Below are 19095 nucleotides of genomic sequence, written 5' to 3'. Positions count from 1 at the left end.
TGCAGTTGTTGGGCCTGTTACCAGGGGGCTGAGTGGGCATGGATCATCTAGTCCCTGGGAAGACTGAACAGCCTCTAGGATCTTGGTCAATAGAACTGGCATTGAAATAAGGTTCTATTTCAGGTTTGCCTTTTGGGTCCACAGATGGTGGGTCTGTTACCAGCTGTGAGTTTCTCTGGGTCCCTGGGAAGTTTCTCACTGGGCCACTGAGTTGGCCCCAGTCAATCAGAACTGCTCTTGGACTATGGCTGAGAGAGGGACCAAGTCAGAGAGTGACTTAAAGGCCTTCAGTTGAGACTGAGCTCTGGAGGGCTGGGATGAGTGTGCTTCATCTGAAGCAGGACTGCTCTCAGACCCAGATGAGAGGGTTGAGAGGTGAGTTTCAGGATTTTCTGAGGGACTAAGGTTGGAAAACCTACCTTCTAGGGCACATGGAGTCATTTCTCCCTTTAGAACCCTGGGTCCCAAAGCTCCCATAAAGACATTTTTGTCCATGTATGAAGACCAAATTCCTGTTGTTGTGGGGGAAACAGTCAGTGGATTTCCTATTCTACCATCTTGCTGACCCAGACAAATGACCTTTATTGTGATTATTAATATTGTTGGGTTTGAGTCTATAATATTGCTTTTTGTATTCTATTTGTTCCATCTGCTCTTGGTTCTTTTGTTCTTACTTTTATTTTTTGACTTCTTTTATATTAACGCACATTAGAAATAATGTACTTACTATTTTTTTTAAATTTCCTTTGTTAGTTTATGAATTATAATTCTTTATTTTGTTTGCTTTGTGAATTAACTATCACTGTATAATTTGAATGATAGTACACTAATTCATGTGTACCCTAAGAACCTTACAATAACATATTTTCATTTTCCTGCCCTGCATCATTATACCAATGTAACAATAATTTTTTAAGTGTTATGAGCTTCACATGCATTGGAATTATTTAATTTAAGAAGGAAATTAATTTTTAAAGATTTAAATGATAATTAAGAAAGCCTCATGTATTTGCCCATGTAGTTATGATTTCTAGTGCTCTTCATTCCTTTGTGTTGCATATTTCCATTGGGTATTATTTTCTTTTGTCTGAAGGACTTCCTTGAATGTTTCATTTAATGTGGGTCTGATGGTGATGAATTTTCAAAATTTTGTAAATATGTAGAAGTCTTTCATTTGTTCCTATTTTTAAAAGTTATTTTCACTAGAAGCAGAAGAGTGTATGTTATTTTGAAGGTTAGGAAAGACATAATTAAAACAAGAGTTTTACACATACCAAGTGCTTAGTGTAAGCTAAAAGTACTCCGGATTCAGCCTTAGTATTATTTGCAATGCACAGACTTGAAGACCGAGACTTAGGTTAAGTAAGTTGTCTAATATCATACACCTAGCAAGTGGCAATGTTTGTGTGGTATTAGAATCTGTAATCTTAACCACAATGTTCTATTGCCTATTAAGAAGGGAGGGAGCAGGGTGTTAGCAATGATGGTGGGGGACATCATTATCCAAAGTACATGTATGAAGACATGAATTGATGTGAACATACTTCATATACAAACAGAGATATGAAAAATTGTGTTCTATATGTGTAATAAGAATTGTGATTCATTCTGCTGTTCATGCATTTAAAAAATAAAACAATTAAATAAAAAAGATAGAGAATATGTCAACAGACACTCCAGAATATGTCTCATGCTTGTATTTCTGATAAAAAAACAATCAAGTACTCTGATAGTCATTCCAGACTCTTTCTGAGACAATAGTTCCAACAGGAAACTCCTGGGGCTCTGTGAATCCACCCAGCTGCCCAGAGAACAGGTTCAGCAAAAGTTCCATCAAATAGCTAATTGGTCAAGTCAGTTCAGTCATTTCCCAGCATCTGAGAAAAGCAAAGCAGCCCATTGGGAATTAGGAAGGGGACCTATGCTATATGAAAGAGATTTCTCTAAATACTCCTGAAACATAACTTAAATGGTAATAGGATGGAGAACAGAAGATCTGGGATTTAGTACTACTTTCTCCTTTCTTTCTGGTAGTATGAATGTTTACAAATAAGCTCACTTCCTGGAGCTCCCTCTTCTGTGATATAATGATCCCAATACCTTCTCAATCTATCCTCCAGTGTTTCCCCGAGAACTGCAGAGAAATTCTGTAAACATTCTGGAAAAATTTCAAAATCACTTTTTTTTATCTGGCATCTCCTCTAGGAAGTCTTCTGAACTGCTTTCTCTCTTACATGTCTCCAACTAGAAGTACCATTTCAGTTATCTATCTCTGTCCACTTGTGTTATGGTTATTTATATCTGTATCTTATATTTCCTATCAAACTTTCAGCTCCTTGAAGAATGTACCTATAACTACCTCCTTGCTGAATCCCCCAAGGTGACTTGCACAATGCTTCACATGTTTAGGAGTGCTTTATAGTCCATAAATATGTGTTGAATCGATAAAAGAGTATCCAAATGAATAAAATCAGAAATGATATTGAACTGGACATTCCAGAAAGAGCCTGCTGAAACTAGGTGAAGATCTCTATGAAAATGTCCCTGATACATTTATATCATTTTCATCCTCATTGGTTTGAGATATTTAAAAAAATGTTGCCCACTTACATTGACATGCTCCTGTGTGTCTGGCTCAAAGCTGTATCTGAAATGTACTCCAGGTCTGATGTATCATGGTCAGAGAAGGGTTAAAAAACACCCTTAACCATTTTGTTCACAGTTGGTATGACTTCCTGCAGAATGTATATTATGCGTCATGCGAACTTTCCTGGGGGTGGTGTCATTTATCTTCTTATTAATAGCCATGCCAGGTCTCAGCAGTGGATGGGTCAAATGCTAAAATGGCTCTACCTATCATCCCTCTGCTACTGTTCTAGTTGAAGCTATAGCTGTGCTTTTTGGAAATTTCTGAGCACTACTGAACTGGTTTTCCTTTTTCTAAGACCCTTTTTCAAATTCATCTTTTACTGTGTGCACCAGCAATCCTTCTTAAACACAGACTGAGAAGCAATAATGGATGGAGCCAGAAGCATGAGCTTGAAGCCTAACATATCTAGTGGTGAAGGGAGACTCTATGTATCCTAGATGTTTGACCTAGGGGAAGTCTCCCTTCACTCAGCCCTGCTCCTCATTTGTTGGGAGAATCATATGAGATTCTCTTACCACTATACTTGGTGCATGGTTTATTACTGAAATATTATTAATAATGTCTTTGTCACAATCAAGTGTATTTGACTTTGAGCAAGTCACATTTGGTCTTTGAAATCCAATTTCCCCATTTGAAAAATAGACTAAGACTTCATTCACCTCCAATGACTGATATTTCTATTAATTGAACAACGCTTCAAGGACATGAATTACAACATAGATTTGGGACCCCTCCCCCAACATGCACAGTTTTCCACATTATGATGTTCTGGAGGCACACCCGCCAACCTTTGACAGCTGTACCCTGAGTACCTTTTGTTTCTGCTCTCTCTTCTTTAGGGAGTTCTAGGGCCGTGGATGGTAGCATTTATCTTCATCTCAGGAGAAGTGAAATTTCCTCTCACATCTTCAGTGGAAAAAAGGCAAGGGTCCTAGCCCCTTGCAGTGATGCTGTCTTGATCAGGTGTCTTGCTTTATCAAAATTTCTATACCTCAAAGAAAGTATTAGCTGAGCTCCAATGTTCCCCAACTCTGACTACTTTTGATTTTCAAGGAGCATTTCCTGGTTTATTACTAATTTACACCTATACGAAAGAGAGGCCTTGTAAGGGGAGTGAGGTGAGGTTGATGGGACAGAAAGAGACATGTCTTTCTTTCAAATGTCCTATGTATATGGTGTAAGACAAGGAGCACTGGGCCTGAACCCAAGCTCCCTGAATGGGTGGCATTTTAGATAGTTTTTCATGGCTGTGACCAAAATAACCGACCAGAACAACTAAGAGGAGGAAAAGTTTATTTGTGGCTCATGGTTTCAGAGGTCTCAGTGCATGGACAACTGATTCCATTGCTCTGGGCCCAAGGTAAGGCAGCACATCATGGTGAAAGGGCACGGCAAAGAGAAGCTGCTCCTCTTGTGGCAGCCAGGAAGGAAAGAGAGAAAGAGAGGGGAAAAAGAGGCCACGGGAAGAAAAGTCCTTCCAGGGCACATCCACAGTGACCCACCTCCTTTCCTTCTATCTACATCCCACCTTCCTACAGTTACCACCAGTCAGTCCATTCAAACTCGGATGGACTGATTATGACACAGCTCTCGTAATCTAATCGTTTTACCTCTGACTCTTCCTGCATTAACAGGAGTTTTTGGGAGATACCTCAAACCCAAACCATAACAGGTGGACACCGCTCTAGTCCTGCCTAATATCTCGAGTGTCCCTTGTAACTGGCCTGAGCTCATTTCCTTCGCCATGATGAGGAAACTCCAGGCACTGCCCGGTCCTGCTCTTGACACTGTTCAAAGGTGAACAACTCTTACCATGTCTCTCCTGAATGTTTCAGCATTCTCCACAGAGGTACAATGGAAACACTGGCTATCACACACTGGAAAACGAAATGTACCAAAATAACTTTTTGTACCAAGTTAGAATTTAGAACAGAAAATATTTATAAAACAGGCATTTGCTACTGAGCATGTTTTGGTCTTCAATTAAATTCTTTTCAAACTCAGGCTCCATGGCGTAATGGTTCTGGAATTAGTAATAATAAAACATTAGTTACACCAGTGAGTAATAGTTTTATTTAAAACAGGATGAAAATATTAACTCAGTGATGTCCAGGACCAAATGTAAGATCTCTAAGTGTGTATCCTTGTGAATATCAGAAGTATCATTACTGGTAACCGTTAGGTTGGTGGTTGAAATTTATATAACAACATGTATTTTGCTTAGTAGTTCCACTTGCTATTTTATCTGAGTCTCAAAGTCCTTCTGAGAATGCTTGACATAACTTCTATAGTTGGCAGAGGAACTAAGGCTCAAAGTTGATTTGTTGAAAGTCACAAAGCTTATAGGAAATGACAAAGCCCGGGAGATTAGGAAGCAATCCTTGCATAGAGCAGGGTCTGATGCATTGGGTATCTGTGTAACATGCAGTTACTATAAATAAATGGGGGATCATGCCTATTTCATGAAGATACTTAGCATACCGCCAGGCACTTACTTAAATGTCTAATAAAAGTTAGCTATTCTTATTCATTTTCCACACAACACGTGGATGTGGACAAACACTGCCACAGGCAACCTCTGACTTATGCAGTTCCCCATACACCCAGGAACATTTCCACCAACAATCTAGTCTGGAATTGACCAAGTTGTTATGTCCCTCCCAGCTTGTGTGTCCTGGGTTTGGGTTTTTTTCTCTACTCTTCCCTTCCCTCCCCCCTTCCCTTAAACTCAACACTTCAGCTTGACCCCTATCCTTATCTTTCTATACTTGAGTTCCAAACTCACCTGACTCAGAGTGGGTTGGGGATGTAGTACATTGTGGGTCAGAAGGGAAAAAAGAGAAAAGGCTGCACCACTTCCTCCCTCTACTATTTCCCTCTGAGATACCCCAGCTCACTCTCTCCCTGGGCTTGGATCCCCAGCTCCTTTGCTCAGAGCTCTTGCTCCCAACCCTAGGGCCAAGCTCCCCAGAAGTCTGCTTTCTCTCTGAGACCTGGGGAGGTAGCTGTCCTTTGGGCTCAAGCAGTATCAGCACCACCTGGGAACTTGCTAGAAATGCAAATTCACATAGTGCCACTCCAGATCTGTGGAATGAGAACTCTGGGGATGGGGCCCAGCAATATGTGGTTTTACAAGGTCCCCAGGCAATTCCAAGGCACACTCAAGTTTGAAAACTGCTGTTCTAAGGAACCAACTTAAAAGGAAACAGAGGGCCCCAGCATTCCACTTTGCTTCTTGCCAAGCACCCAGAGGATCTTTCAAGCTTTGTTGGGGGACTGAGAACTGAGACACAGCTGCTTGAATAGCTGCTTTGTGCTTTGTGTAGAGGGAAAGGAAAGAGGCAAGGGCATGATGTTTACTGACCACCTAATGTGGATCAGCCTCCTGGAATCTACTGTTCCTTTGATTTTTAGCCTGATGATTTTATAAAGTAAATGTTATTTATTCCTTCATTATATATGGGGACTCTGAAGAGTTAGGCTTGGAAGAAGATGAAGAAAAGAGGGGAGCAGGGATACAGATGTGGGACCATAGATTGGACCACAGATGGCATAGGTTGTACATGGTGGAGGGGTCAAGATCATCTTGTTGAATACTTTCACGTTACAGATGGGGAAACTGAGGGTCAGAGAAAGGCCTTTACCACGGTCACATAAAAGGTGGACTACAACTCCTAATTCAGTGCTGCACCTCTACCTTATGAATAAATAGTTGTTTGCATTTTTTTAAAAAAAGTTTTTAAACTTTTTATGTTGAAGTAATTTTGGATTAATGGAAAACCTGCAAAAATAATAGAGTTCCCTTACATCCCCTCCCTTGTCTTCCTGCAATGATATTTTGTATCATGGTATAACTATTAAGAATTTGTGGGCATTTGAATTTTTTATTTTGAGGAAGTTGTAGATTTGCATTCAGCTACAAGAAAAAAAATGCAGATAACTCCTGTGTGGCTTTGCGTAAGTTTCCCCAATGAAGACATCTGACCTAGAACTTCTGCATTTGTGTGAGTGGTTTGGTTTTATTCTTCCGGTTCATCCTCACTCAGGAGAAAAGTTTCCAGATCTCCTTTGAGGAAACAGAGAAGCCAGAAAATAAAGAGAATCGATAGTGAGGAGGGTTTTGTCAGGCAAGAAAGGTGGCATCTGCTTCTCCAGGACCTGTCATTGCTTCTCCAGGGACCACAAAGCCTCTGACTCCCAGCTCCTGCAGGTGACACCAAAGACATCTATACTGGTGAGAGGAGGTGGGAAGGGAGCAGGGGCAGAGGTGCAGGGATAACTGCCCCCCTAAACCTTGCCTTGGGAGGGATCTTGAAGGTCAACCACCCAATTCTTCATCTGATGCTGAGTTTCAATCAATCTCTGCTGTACACCTGCTGGGAACTCACCCCATCCAAAAACTTTGCTGACTTGGAGTGCTAAAAAGTTCTTTCTCTGGACTTGAGAGTAGAACTGAGTTTCTGTGTTTGCTGCTGTATTCCTGCTCTCATGCAGTGCTCAAGTATATGGATGAGTGAATGAACTAATGAGGAAACACATGCTGTGCTGCTTGACAGGGTATAGGCATTGACTTCTCCAGTCATGTGCAAGGCCAGCCTGTCAGGGATAGAGCCAAGCCAGTCACTGCTCTGCCGAGGGCAGGAGCCCTTGGAACTTGAGAGGAATCAGAGTGCTCCAGAGTAAGAAGGCTCTGGGGATGGGAAGACAATAACTTTCTTAGGTATTTTGGGTGCCAAGGCTGAGTGGAAGCCTGTCTTCATAACCCTGACTTATTGCACTGCTGGGCAAGTTGGGGGAAATTCAATTTGTATGTTTCTGGGCTATTTACATAATTCTCAGTAAAATGCCACCATTGTGAAAGAACCATTTGACGTCCATGGCTCTGCTAAGTGTTTTTTCCATTCTTAAAAGAGTCCCTGAAGGAATGTCATCTCCTCCACCCTGTAGAAGGAGGGGGTAGGACCAAAGGGTGCAGTTGTCTGGGTCTGGATCTACCAAGGCGCTGCAGTATCCAGGGTGACTTTCAGTGAGGTTCAGAGGTGGGAGGTACAGAACAGGACAGGAGCACTGGTGGGCTACTGCCTAGTCCTGTGCCATGGGGGATCTGCCAGTTCTGCTGCAGGACCTCCATGAGGTGAAACAGCTCAGAGGGTTGCTGAAGGGCAGGGAGGCAGTGTGGGGCAATGGGAAGATGGGGCTTCCAGGAGAAAGGGTACCTGGACTTCCTCTGCTTCTTCCCCGTGGACCTCAGTTTTCCCCTGTGCAAAGCCTGAGTCTGTACTCAGTTCCATGATCTTTGTGGGTCCCAATAGTCTATTCATTTATTCTTGGATTCTTTTTTTATGTTTCATTATGAATATTATCCAGCACTGCCTAGATAAATGTTGGGTTGTGGCTCAGTGGTAGAGCAGTTGCCTGGCATGTGTGAGGCTCTGGGTTCGATCCTCAGCACTGCATATAAATAAGAAATAAATAAAATAAAGGACCATTGTCAACTAAAAAGATATTTTTTAAAAATATTGTTACCACAGTCCTTAATAAGAGATACAATTTATAGAACAACTTAATATATGTAACTGAAACAATGGTTTTATAAACCAAGACTTACCCTTCCTATAGGGACAGACATGTAGATCAGTGGAACAGAAGAGAGAGTCCAAAAATAAGTCCACACATTTATAGTGGGATGATTTCCAACCAAGGTGCCAGAGCAGTACAATAGGGAATGATAGTCTTTTTTGAATGGTTGTGGGAAAACTGGATCTCCATATGTGAAAATAAATGCATATATACATAAATACATAAACTTAGACACTTCATATGATGCACAAAAAATTGATTAAAAATGCATTGCAGACTCAAGTCTAAGAGCTAAAAATAAGGAATGAATTATGTATACATGTAACAATGGGGACGATTCTCACAGACATTATGTCAAGCAAAAGAAGCCAAAAACAAAAGACTAAATATTTTATGGTTCCATTTATATGAAATTTCTAGTAAAGCAAAACAATAGAGACAAAAAAGCAGATCAGAGGTTTGCTGGGATTGGAAGACTGTAAACAGGAGGTGGGGGGAGCTTAGTAGGTGGGGGCAATGTAAGTGTCTGAAAATGTGGTGATATTTGCATGACTGTATCCATTTACTAACAACCCTCAAACTGTACATTTAGAGTAGAAAAACTTAATGGTATGTAAATTGTATATCAAAGACATATGACAACTAAAAAAAAAAAAAATTAAACCTAAAGGGTAAAGATGATAAATGACTTGTTCATTTGCACTATGTGCTCTGGGTCCAATGAGTTAGTTCCAAAGTTCCTTTACTACTTTACTAGTCTCTCTTCACATCTTTATATATAGATGTCTTTGCAAATGACTGGTCACACTAAAAAAAAAAAAAAGGAATAGGTTAGGTATAGATTATGCCAATCAGACTTATTTTGAAAACTATTTTTTTTTTAAAGAAAAAGAGTATTATAAATCTAAGTAACTTATCTTTTGTTTTGTTTTTTGAGATGCATTCTCACTACGTGGTGCAGGCTGTCCTTGAACTCTGAGGCTCAGAGTGCCTCAGTCTCCCAGGCAGCTGAGACTGCAGCGTGTGGTTCTCTACTTTTTTACATACAATATCAACAAATGCCCCAATAAACCATCATTAGCCATGGTTTCAAGCATGTAAGTTTGTTATGTTTTCTGAAGGCCCTATCTGATGGTTCTGAATGCTGGTGAAGCACGGAGGCCTCTGTGTTCCTAATAGTTTAGGCTGAAAACCAGCTGCCTGAAATCTAGTTCACCTGTCTCTCAGCTGAGTGTCCCAAACCTAAATGATCACCAGGATGATTCACGGAGTCCCACCCCAGACCTAGGCAATCAGAATCTCCCAGTGTGACCCAGGGGTTGGCGGGGGTGGGGTGGGGGTGAGGGGTGTGGGGGGGTGTCTTAGATCTCCATTCTTACAAAATCAGGGATGTGTATGAGCCTTATTCATGATGACATATTTTAGTGGAATCAGTTCTGAGATACATGACAAAAAATTAGTTTCCAATTGTTACTAAAATACCAAGGCTAGCAAATAAGTGTCTTTTACGAAAATCTGCAAAGCAGAGTATAGGATGAGTTGTTTCCACAGTGACACCCTTGTCATTGCTTTGCCTTCATCTCTTCAAAAAGGGAGGGAGAAACAGGGTGGGCTAGAATCTGCCACTGAGAACCCACATCAAGAACCTCGAATTCTTAGCGTTTACAAGCCTCATACGCTTTTAAGTCAAAGGGCGAACACCATTCCTTCATTCTTTTAATTGTAAACTACTATTAGTTTCAATCGCCTTCCTGTATTTACACGTACCAAATTTGTTGTTGTTGTTGTTGCCAATAGAATTTCACTTTGCTTTTATTTTTTTTTCTTTTAAAATTCTTTAAAAAAAAATTAGAGCTTTATAGTTACAAATAGTCGTTGGGCTCATCCCAACAAGCTCACACATATATTGAAATCGATTTCATTCAGTTCATGATCCCCTTTTCCCTCCTATACCCAAGGCCCCTCTCCCGTTCTCCTTCCTCTGCTCTACTAGACTACCTTCTGCTTGTTTATTAAGTTATATTTGTTTGGTTCTTTATGTTATCCTGAAAACACTTGACCTTTGAGCTTCTGCATTTGGCTAATTTCACCTAGCATGTTATTCTCAATTTCCATCCATTTACCAGCAAATGCCATAATCATATCAACTCAGATTTTACCCAGAGAGCTTTTGTCATCTGGACATCTGTTTTCTCCACTTTTACTCAACTTGAAAATGTACTTCCACTTCACTTGCCCTGTCCTGGCCACCTGCCCCTCCTCCCTTGGGGCTCTGGACCGAGGTTCCTATGCTCATATATGAATACACAGCCAGTGTAACTCCACAGTGTAATGTAGGCGCCTCCCTTCTCCAGCCCTGCACCCTCCGTCCTGCATCTGCTGCGTGTCACTCGGCCTGCTCATCCTCCATGGCACAGGAAGATGACCAACTTTCCTGTCTGAAAAACAAAATCCTTCTCCAGCACAGCATCTCCCTCCCCAATCAGGCTCCGTCCTTCTCATTTTCTAAGCAGCCAAGCTTCTAGAGAGAGGAGCCTCTCCTAAATGTTGATATTTCTCTTCTCTGGGTGGTTCCTGCTCACTCTTGTCTGATGTTTTGTCCCAGACAACATTAAGGACCCTGTGGTTACCCAAATCCAATCAACCCATTTTCTGTTCATAGCTAATTTAACTTTCCTGATGGGTTTCTGTGAACTCTTTTCTCCTTTCTTAGAACAATCTTTCTTCAGTTTGAGGGGAAACGCTTGTCTCTTTCCTTCTGACACCACTGACAGTTTCTTTTTGGCCCTTTCACTCTCCGGGCCTGACCTGCTGCCTTCTGTCCCGGACTCTCCTCCTCTCACTCTTATCAGTGATTCTCCAAGAGCCATCTGTAGAAGAAGTACCCAAAGCTCTTCCTGAGTGATGACGGCCTAAATCCAGACCCTGGGCCCTTGTCCAGACCCACTGGGTCAGAAGCTCTGCAGGAGGCCTAGGAATCTGCATCAGAAGCCATTTTTTCCAAGAGACACCCCAGACTTTCCCTGGGCCATTCTCTTCAGTGTTTTCTAGCCCATCATTTCCACTACTGCCCACACCCCGTCTCATTGCTGTCTTCTTTCTTTTTTTCTGAATAAGTTCTTTATCAAATATATGCTTTGCAAAGATTTCCCCCCTCCAATCTGTGATTCATCTTTTTTTTCCTATTTACAGTATATTTACTTGTCCTTTTTAGTTATACATGACAATAGAATGTATTGTGACGTATAATATATATAATTTTTTATTCTTGTAGCTGTACAGGATGTGGAGTTATACTGGCTGTGTATTCATATATGAACATAGAAAAGTTATGTCCAATTCATTCTACTGTCTTTCCCATTCCCACCCTCTTTCCTTTCCCCTCATTCTCCACTGTCCAATCTTGGTGAACCTCCATTTTCATCCCCCTACTGTGAGTCAGCATCCACATATCAGAGAGAACATTCAGCCTTTGTTTTTTGGGGGAATGGCTTATTTCACTATCCATTTACCAGCAAATGTCATAAAGTTATTCTTTTTTATGGCTGATTAATATTCCATTATACACACACACACACACACACACACACATATGCCATATTTTCTTTATTCGTGCATCTGTTGAAGGGCACCTAGGTTGGTTCCACAGCTTAGCTATTGTGAATTGAGCTGCTATAACATTGATGTGGCCATGTCATTGTAGTATGCTCATTTTAAGTCCTTTGGGTATATGACAAAAAGTGGGATAACTGGGTCAAATGGTGATTCCATTCCAAGTTTTCTGAGGAATCTCCGTACTGCTTTCCAGAGTGGTTACACCAATTTGCAGTCCCACCATCATTGCCATCTTCTTTAAAATCCTTCATGGGGATCTGATCCCTAGGAACAGAGGCTAAGCTCCACATTCTGTCATGAAATACCTTTTGTGATTTGGCCCTTGCACAGCTCTTGGATTGTCCCTTGAACTCTTGAGTGTAATCTGTATTCCAGGTCCACACTTAATACTCCTGTCTGCTCACACCTCTAAGCTTGGCTCTTCCTATTGCCAAAATGCCCTCAACCAAGTTTCATCTAAACTCACCTTCAAATCTCAGAAACTGCTGTAAGCTTCACAGATGGAGCCCAGTGTGTTCTCTTTACCCTTAGGGCACCTGTGTGTAAGGCTTTTGCTCAATACTGGGCCTCCTACGAGCTTTGAGTACAGTATGATGTGATCACATCTCATTCTCTCCAGGCTCATAGCACAGAATGGGAAGGCGGGTGTGGCAAGAGTGCTGTCGGTTCAGAGGCACGAAGCATGGCTTTCCTGGGTGATGGTGCTAGTCACTCATTCGTGCATGGGTGTGAGGCTCCAGGACAGGCCCAGGGTCACAGTGTGAACACTCTCTGGATCAAGCGTCTTGTTCAGTGAAAGGCAGTATTGATCACTTGGTGGGGAGGATGCTTTTGTGGAGGGAAATGTAGAGGACTGTGGCAGCACAGAGGAGGGACCTTGGGTTCAGATGGAAATTTTCTGTCCTGGGGAAGGGAAAAGGTGGTAGGGAAGGTTAAAGGTGGAGACATTGTGCAGAGTTGAAAAGAGTTCTGGAATAAGAGGGACGGCCTTTGCCTGCCAGACTCTGTCATTGGAAAGTAGTTTGACACACTGATTACACAAGGCCTGAGGCCCAGCTCACAGGTAGGAAAAGGTGGGACTTTAACTTCAATTTGGCGATGCTTGAAAAGATTAGAACACCAAAATATGGTTGAAAGGTGCAGTAATAATAGTGACCACCAGATGGCAGCAGAGTATTTCAGTACAACTTGGGCCTTTGTCTTCATTACTTACACCTCTTCCTGGCTGGTCCATAGAATTTGGGGGCTGATAGGTGCCACCAGCTCCATGCCTAATCTCTCTGAGATATACAGTCAGACTTTATCACTTAAATTTCTCATGTGTTTCCATTTTCTGTTTGAAAAGTTCATCTTGGGGGACTCAATGAAATGTCTAGTCATTAGCAGTCTTTAGATAGACAAATTTAAAAGCGATCCCTTTATGCCTACAGGTGTGTTTTGGAGACTGTCTCAGTATTTTCCTGAAGCTGAGGTTCAAAGATGCCATGTGCTGGACACCTGGAGGGAGAATCTCTGCTCTGGTCTCAGTGGAACCAACTCCCTATTCCTCACTCTCTCCCAAACAGGTATTGATCACAGGAAACTGTATCAGCTGCCTTGTAAGGACCATCCCTGGAGCTCTGAGCAAAACTGGGAAGTTAGGGGACTGAAGAGGTCATTCTAGATTGTCATGAAGCTCAATTTGATTCAGAAACCTTTCTGAGGATATGATGAAACTTATGAACCCTCCTTCCAGAATGTTCATCATATGCATCTTATTTTAGCATTTCCTCAGACCATTTGTTCAGGAACCCACACTATAGACAACTTAGAGTTTTTCTTAGTCTTAAGAAACCAATGTTTTGTATTCATGCTTCATGACCAGCTATGTACAGCAGCTTCCTAATTTGTAGTAAGATTAGAGATTTAGTTATTGCCTCTGGAGAAGAAGTAGTGGAGGTGATAAGTCCCACTATTTAGGTGAGTGTATCCGAACACGTGAGACATCCTTTGGCTCCTGGCTTTCCTCAGCCCTGTAGAGAGGCTGCATTCTGAAACTCTGCTGCAGGGGAGGCTAAAGAGCCACATTGTCTTCGCCTGCCTTCTGGGACCATGCCCTGGCTGCACAGGAAGGAAATGGGGCTTCCTGCCAGGTATGAATCCACATCTCTGTCCTGAGTCTCATTTGTGGATCTTTCTCTGTCTAGGAAGCCCCAGAGAGTCTGCCTGTTTTTCTCTGCACTGGGCAGCTGCTCTGTACACTCATGCCTGTAAGGTTCTTTGCATTCTGAAGCTAGTAACCTAGAAGCATGATAGGACAAAAGAAGTAGCAATGAGCTTGGGATTAAGAGTCTCAGTCTGGTTCTGGCTGCCATTTATTAACTGAGGGACCCTGGGCCACTGATATAAAATGGAGATTATGACTCCTGTCTTCTCATAGAGTTCCTTTAACAAACAAACATTGAGCATCTTTTATGTTCCACCCACTGCCCCAAGCACTGTGGATACAATAAATAAAATAGACACGATAGAGCTGACAGTCCAGGATTATTAGAGAATCAAATCAGGAAGCATATTTGAGCACTTTGTCTTAACGATGAAGTACTCTACTGACACACTCTTCCTTCTGTTTTTGTTTGAATGGTTTTATGGAATTTGTGGCAGGACACACAGACTCAGGGTTGAAAACTTCACAAATATGGAGAAGGTATCTCCAAACAGAGTCCATAGGTCTTGACCCTGGTCCACAGAAAACCACAGGTGGGGCCTGCCTGTTGTCCTCTTTCCTCCGTTTCAGTCTTTCTCTGGGAAGATAACTTGGCGGCACTGGGACCACCATTGTTCAAACAGAACACAAAGTCCTCCAAAGCATGTGGGGAGAAAAGCATGATCACATGGATGCGAACAAGATGGCGGTGCTGATCTGGCATCCCAGGGCATCTTTTGAGTGTCATCCCCACAGGGTTTCGCCCTCCAATCCCGCTACCCTCACCATGTCCACTTGCTGGGCCTCCAGCTTCCTGACCTCCCCCAGCTGAAGCCCTACTCTTCACCTCTTGTTTTCTGTAGCATAGTTGATTAAGTAGGATGTAAAATAATAGAAATAAAACAGAAAATTATAAACTGTAGAAAATGAGATGTTTCTAGAGAACAGGATTTTGACCACAAAGCAGTGAAGGGATCTGAATTCCCCTTTCCCAAAATCTCTGTTCTGCATCTGGCTTTTCATCTTCCCCACCAGTCCCCTACCTCACTGTGCAGTCTGGTGACTAGGTCTCATCTTGTTTCCTGGTCATGCAGGCTTGGGGCTACCTGAACCTATTCAAGAACAAATTCCAACTCACTTAAAGCAAAGCCTCTTATTTCTCGAAACCCTTTTACGCAGTCCAACTTTTTGAGATGTGCTGAGGTCACAGTTGGTTTCAACCTTCTGCCTTTCCCCTCGAAGTCCTTACATTCATCCACTCCTTGGCCACCTTTGTAGAGGACTGATCACATTAATTTTTGTGTGGGTCTCCCTGTGTCTGTGCCCTGGGTTCTCTCTCTCACTGGTACTTGGGGATTGGCTATGAGACTTATGTTGGACAATTCTGTAACAGTAGCAAACTAATGCCAGCAGAGGCTTTAAAAAGCATTTGGTTTCTCTCCTGGAACTCTACCACTGCATGAGAACATGCTTGGGCTAGGCTGCTGGAGAGATGGGTCAGACAGGTAGAAAAAAGCTGACCAGAGTCCCCAGCAACCTACCAGCTGACCAACCACAGACACATAAAGCAAGCCCAGGCAAGACTGGTCAAGTTCATCTGAGAGTCCAGCAGAACCAGCCAGGTGACCTGTAGGTTTATGAAAAAATACTAGACAGTTAGTTATCGTGTGACTTATTATGCAGCAGTACCTAGCTGATATAAATGTGCTCAAGTCATTATCTGGTCTTTCTTAGGTCACAGTAATGGCAATTCATTGTTAACTCAAGGTAAGTCATCTCCTAACCTCCAAGCTATAGTTTCCTGATCCAGCCTCTGCTGTGCTGGCAGATGGAACTGAATTATTAGCTGAAGAGGCCAAAGGATTCTTTCATCCATTACACAGATGAAGAAATTGAGGCATAAAAAACCAAAGTGATGTGTCCACAAAGATTTAGTGCAGCCCCTGACAGCTCCCAAACTGGAAAAAGATCTCTAAATTTTGCGCTTGAGGCTCTTTCCCTGCACCGGAGATGTGCTACCTGGTCAGAATCACTCATCCCACCTCACATTCTGAAGTGTCTATTCCAGACCAGGTTTCCTGAGAGAAAATGGCTATCTTCTCTTCATAGAGGAACATTTCAAAGGTTGAAATACTTTTCCTAAAAAGTTAAAATGACTGGAAAAAAATAAAAATTAAAAAAAGAAAGTGAAAATGACTGGCATGTGATCTTGGAAGACCACCAAGTTTCCCTGTGTTAATGCTACATCTGCTGCTACAGGTGAAGCACAGAGCAGCAGAGCTTCCCAGTGACCTCTTATCCTGTCACTTAGTCCCTGCTTTCTTTGCTTCCCTTTGTTCTGTTTGCAGAAGGACGTCGGATCCTCTTGGTCTGAGAGGCAGATGGGTTCCTACATCATGAGATGGCTGTCCTCAACCTTTCAACAATGCCTGTGAGACCACCTGCCTGACATACTCTCATGGACCTTCCCAGGGTTACCAACACTTCCAGCTAGAAGCATTAATTCCATATCTTTTTGTTCTTCAAGAAGGCAAAGGGGATGAGGGATGAGGGTGAAGTGATTAAGGAACCACCTTGACTGCACCTTGACTTAGCAGAAAGCACTTCGTAGCATAGCTCCCCTCTGAAGACAGGCTGGAACACTGCTCTTGCACAGGCTTTCCAGGGTCACAGGCTGGAGCCCCTGGCCAGGACAACTCATTTGGTTCCTTCCGGGCACTGAAGCACCCCCGCTTTTATTTTGTATGCATTATTTCCCCCACGGTGTCCTGAGTCTCCCAGGCCAATGGATAACCCTAAGCAATCTAGTCAAGGTTTCACTGAGTCTTGCTGGTTCACATGGTCCTGCATAACCCTAGGCTGTGTAGGTAGAGTGAATTAACACTAGTAATGAGGAGCTGGGGGACTCTACATTCCCATTTCCCACCCTTAACCCCCTCTTCATCTCTAGGAGTTCCCTCCTCTGGATTGGCTCTGCCTCTGGATTGGAGCTAAGGTCGCAACTGAGCATGAGCCAAAGTCCACCTGACCAGAGGACTCCGGGCTCTAAACAGGGTGCCTCCATACCCCACATGTTTAGAAGTATAAAATATTGCCCCCAGTCTTTCCTCAACTCCTCTTACTGGGCGGCTTTAAATAGAAACAGGCTTTCAGACCAGACCTCATGTAAGGGGCTGGGTTCACCCCAAAGAGGGCCTGGGTGTGTGGAGGGCACTGACCTTGAAAATTATTCCCAAAACTCATTTTCCTGGACAGAGTGAAACGATAAAAAGGGGAAGAATTACTGAGTGAGGATCTGAGGATGGTTTCTCCTCTTATTTCTAAGACAACAGGAAAACATGTCCAAATGAAGGGGCTCCATGTTCATGTACAAAACAATAGTGCAACCTGCGTTGCTGAACACTGACAGTGTCCCAAGGTCCTGTTAGCTGCTCTGATGGCTCCTTCCCGATTAGCCTTCTCTTGTCCTCCCCGGAGCTCAGCCCTCAAAACTTGTAGTTGGTTTTGACCCCTCGGGCCACAGTTCAAGCCAGTCATGAAATTCTGATTGATTCCACTTCCGTGACCCTCCTTGAATCTGACCATTTCTCCCCTTTTCTACTCCAAACTGGCGCTGGAGTCACCATCTCCCTCCTCCCCACTTTTGCCCATGCACCCTACACTCTTATTTTTAAATCACAGCCAGGGATTTAAACATGTATGTAACACATACAAGGTTCCCTTGTAAACCCTTCCATCAAAACATACTGAAAATTATTTGGATTGCCTTCTGATCTTTAGAATGATCCTACAGACTGTGCTGAATCTGCCTGTCCTTTGCTTAATAGCATTAATTACTAGTAGCTCTTTGGTTTGGACTTAATTCTCTTATTTACTTTTAATGACTGAAAAAGCCTGGAAATGAGGTAAGAGCAGAAATAGGCTGAGATTTCTTTGAGGTTATTATTTTTTTTTCCTGTTAGCTAATTTGGGCCTGTGGTTCTCCTGAGAAGCCCAGAGCTGTGATTTTAGCAGAGCCCTGCCAGGATAGATCCAAGGGATCCATCCAAGGCTGGCACAAGAGAGCAGTTGGACAGGAACTGAAAAAGCCCAGCAAAGTCAAGGGGGAAATAAATGACGATTGGACAAGCTTCATTAACCTGCCAGTATTCCCAAGTCTCCCCCTCAACTGTCGTCTTTCCTTCCCGGGGTGTCTTCCACCAAGATCCTATAGCTTTAAGCTGCAAAATTGGATCTGAAGGATGGTGGTAATGCGGATGATGGCTGATGATTTTTAACCACTTACTTGGTGTCAGACCTTGTTCTAAATATTTTATGTTCACTCACGTGCTTATTCACCTATTCAACGCACATTTATCAAATACTTTTTTCATATTTAAGGAAGTGAAACAGAAAAATCAGTCCTTATACTCTGACATAGGGAGACAGAACACATATAATAACCATAGCAAATAAATACGTCATATGTTAGGAGGTGATGAGGCATGGAAGAGGAGGGGAACAGAGACTGCAATATCCAACAGTTGATCCAAGAGAACTTACTGAGGAAATGATGTCTGGGTGGAGATGGAAGTGGTAGGAAAGTGATCCCAATGGACACCTGGGGGCGCAGTGTCTGGAGCAGAGGGACCCACCACTGCAAAGATGTTGAAGTGACAGCAACTTGGGTGCTGTAGGACCAGGGAGGAGCCTTGTGACGGGAGTGAAGGCAGGTGAAGGATGGATAGAGAGGTCAGAGACATAAGGGTGATCAGAGGACAAGAAGAGAAAACCCTGTGGGGAGACACCGTGAAGCTCAACTTTCTTTCAAGTGGAACAGGACCAAGAAGGGACCAACTGGAGGACAATGAGAGGGAGCTGACTTGATGTGACTCTTGTTTTATGGGCTCCGTCTACCTGCTGTGTTGAGAATAGACAAGGTGCCAGGGTCGAGGTAGGGAGACCAGTGCAGAGGACATCACAATAAATCTGGGGAGAGACGATGATAGATAGCTCAGCACAAGAGGTTGAGAAAGGTTTGGATTTCAGATACGTTTAATGTAGAGTCAGTAGGGCTTCTTGACTT

The sequence above is a fragment of the Marmota monax genome, unplaced genomic scaffold (genome assembly GCF_021218885.2).
Source record: "Marmota monax isolate L192 unplaced genomic scaffold, Marmota_monax_Labrador192_F-V1.1 WCK01_AAM20220418_F8-fsc00100, whole genome shotgun sequence".
Classification (NCBI taxonomy): domain Eukaryota; kingdom Metazoa; phylum Chordata; class Mammalia; order Rodentia; family Sciuridae; genus Marmota; species Marmota monax.
The sequence above is the reverse complement of the archived record's forward strand: the minus strand, read 5'-3'. Positions refer to the sequence as shown.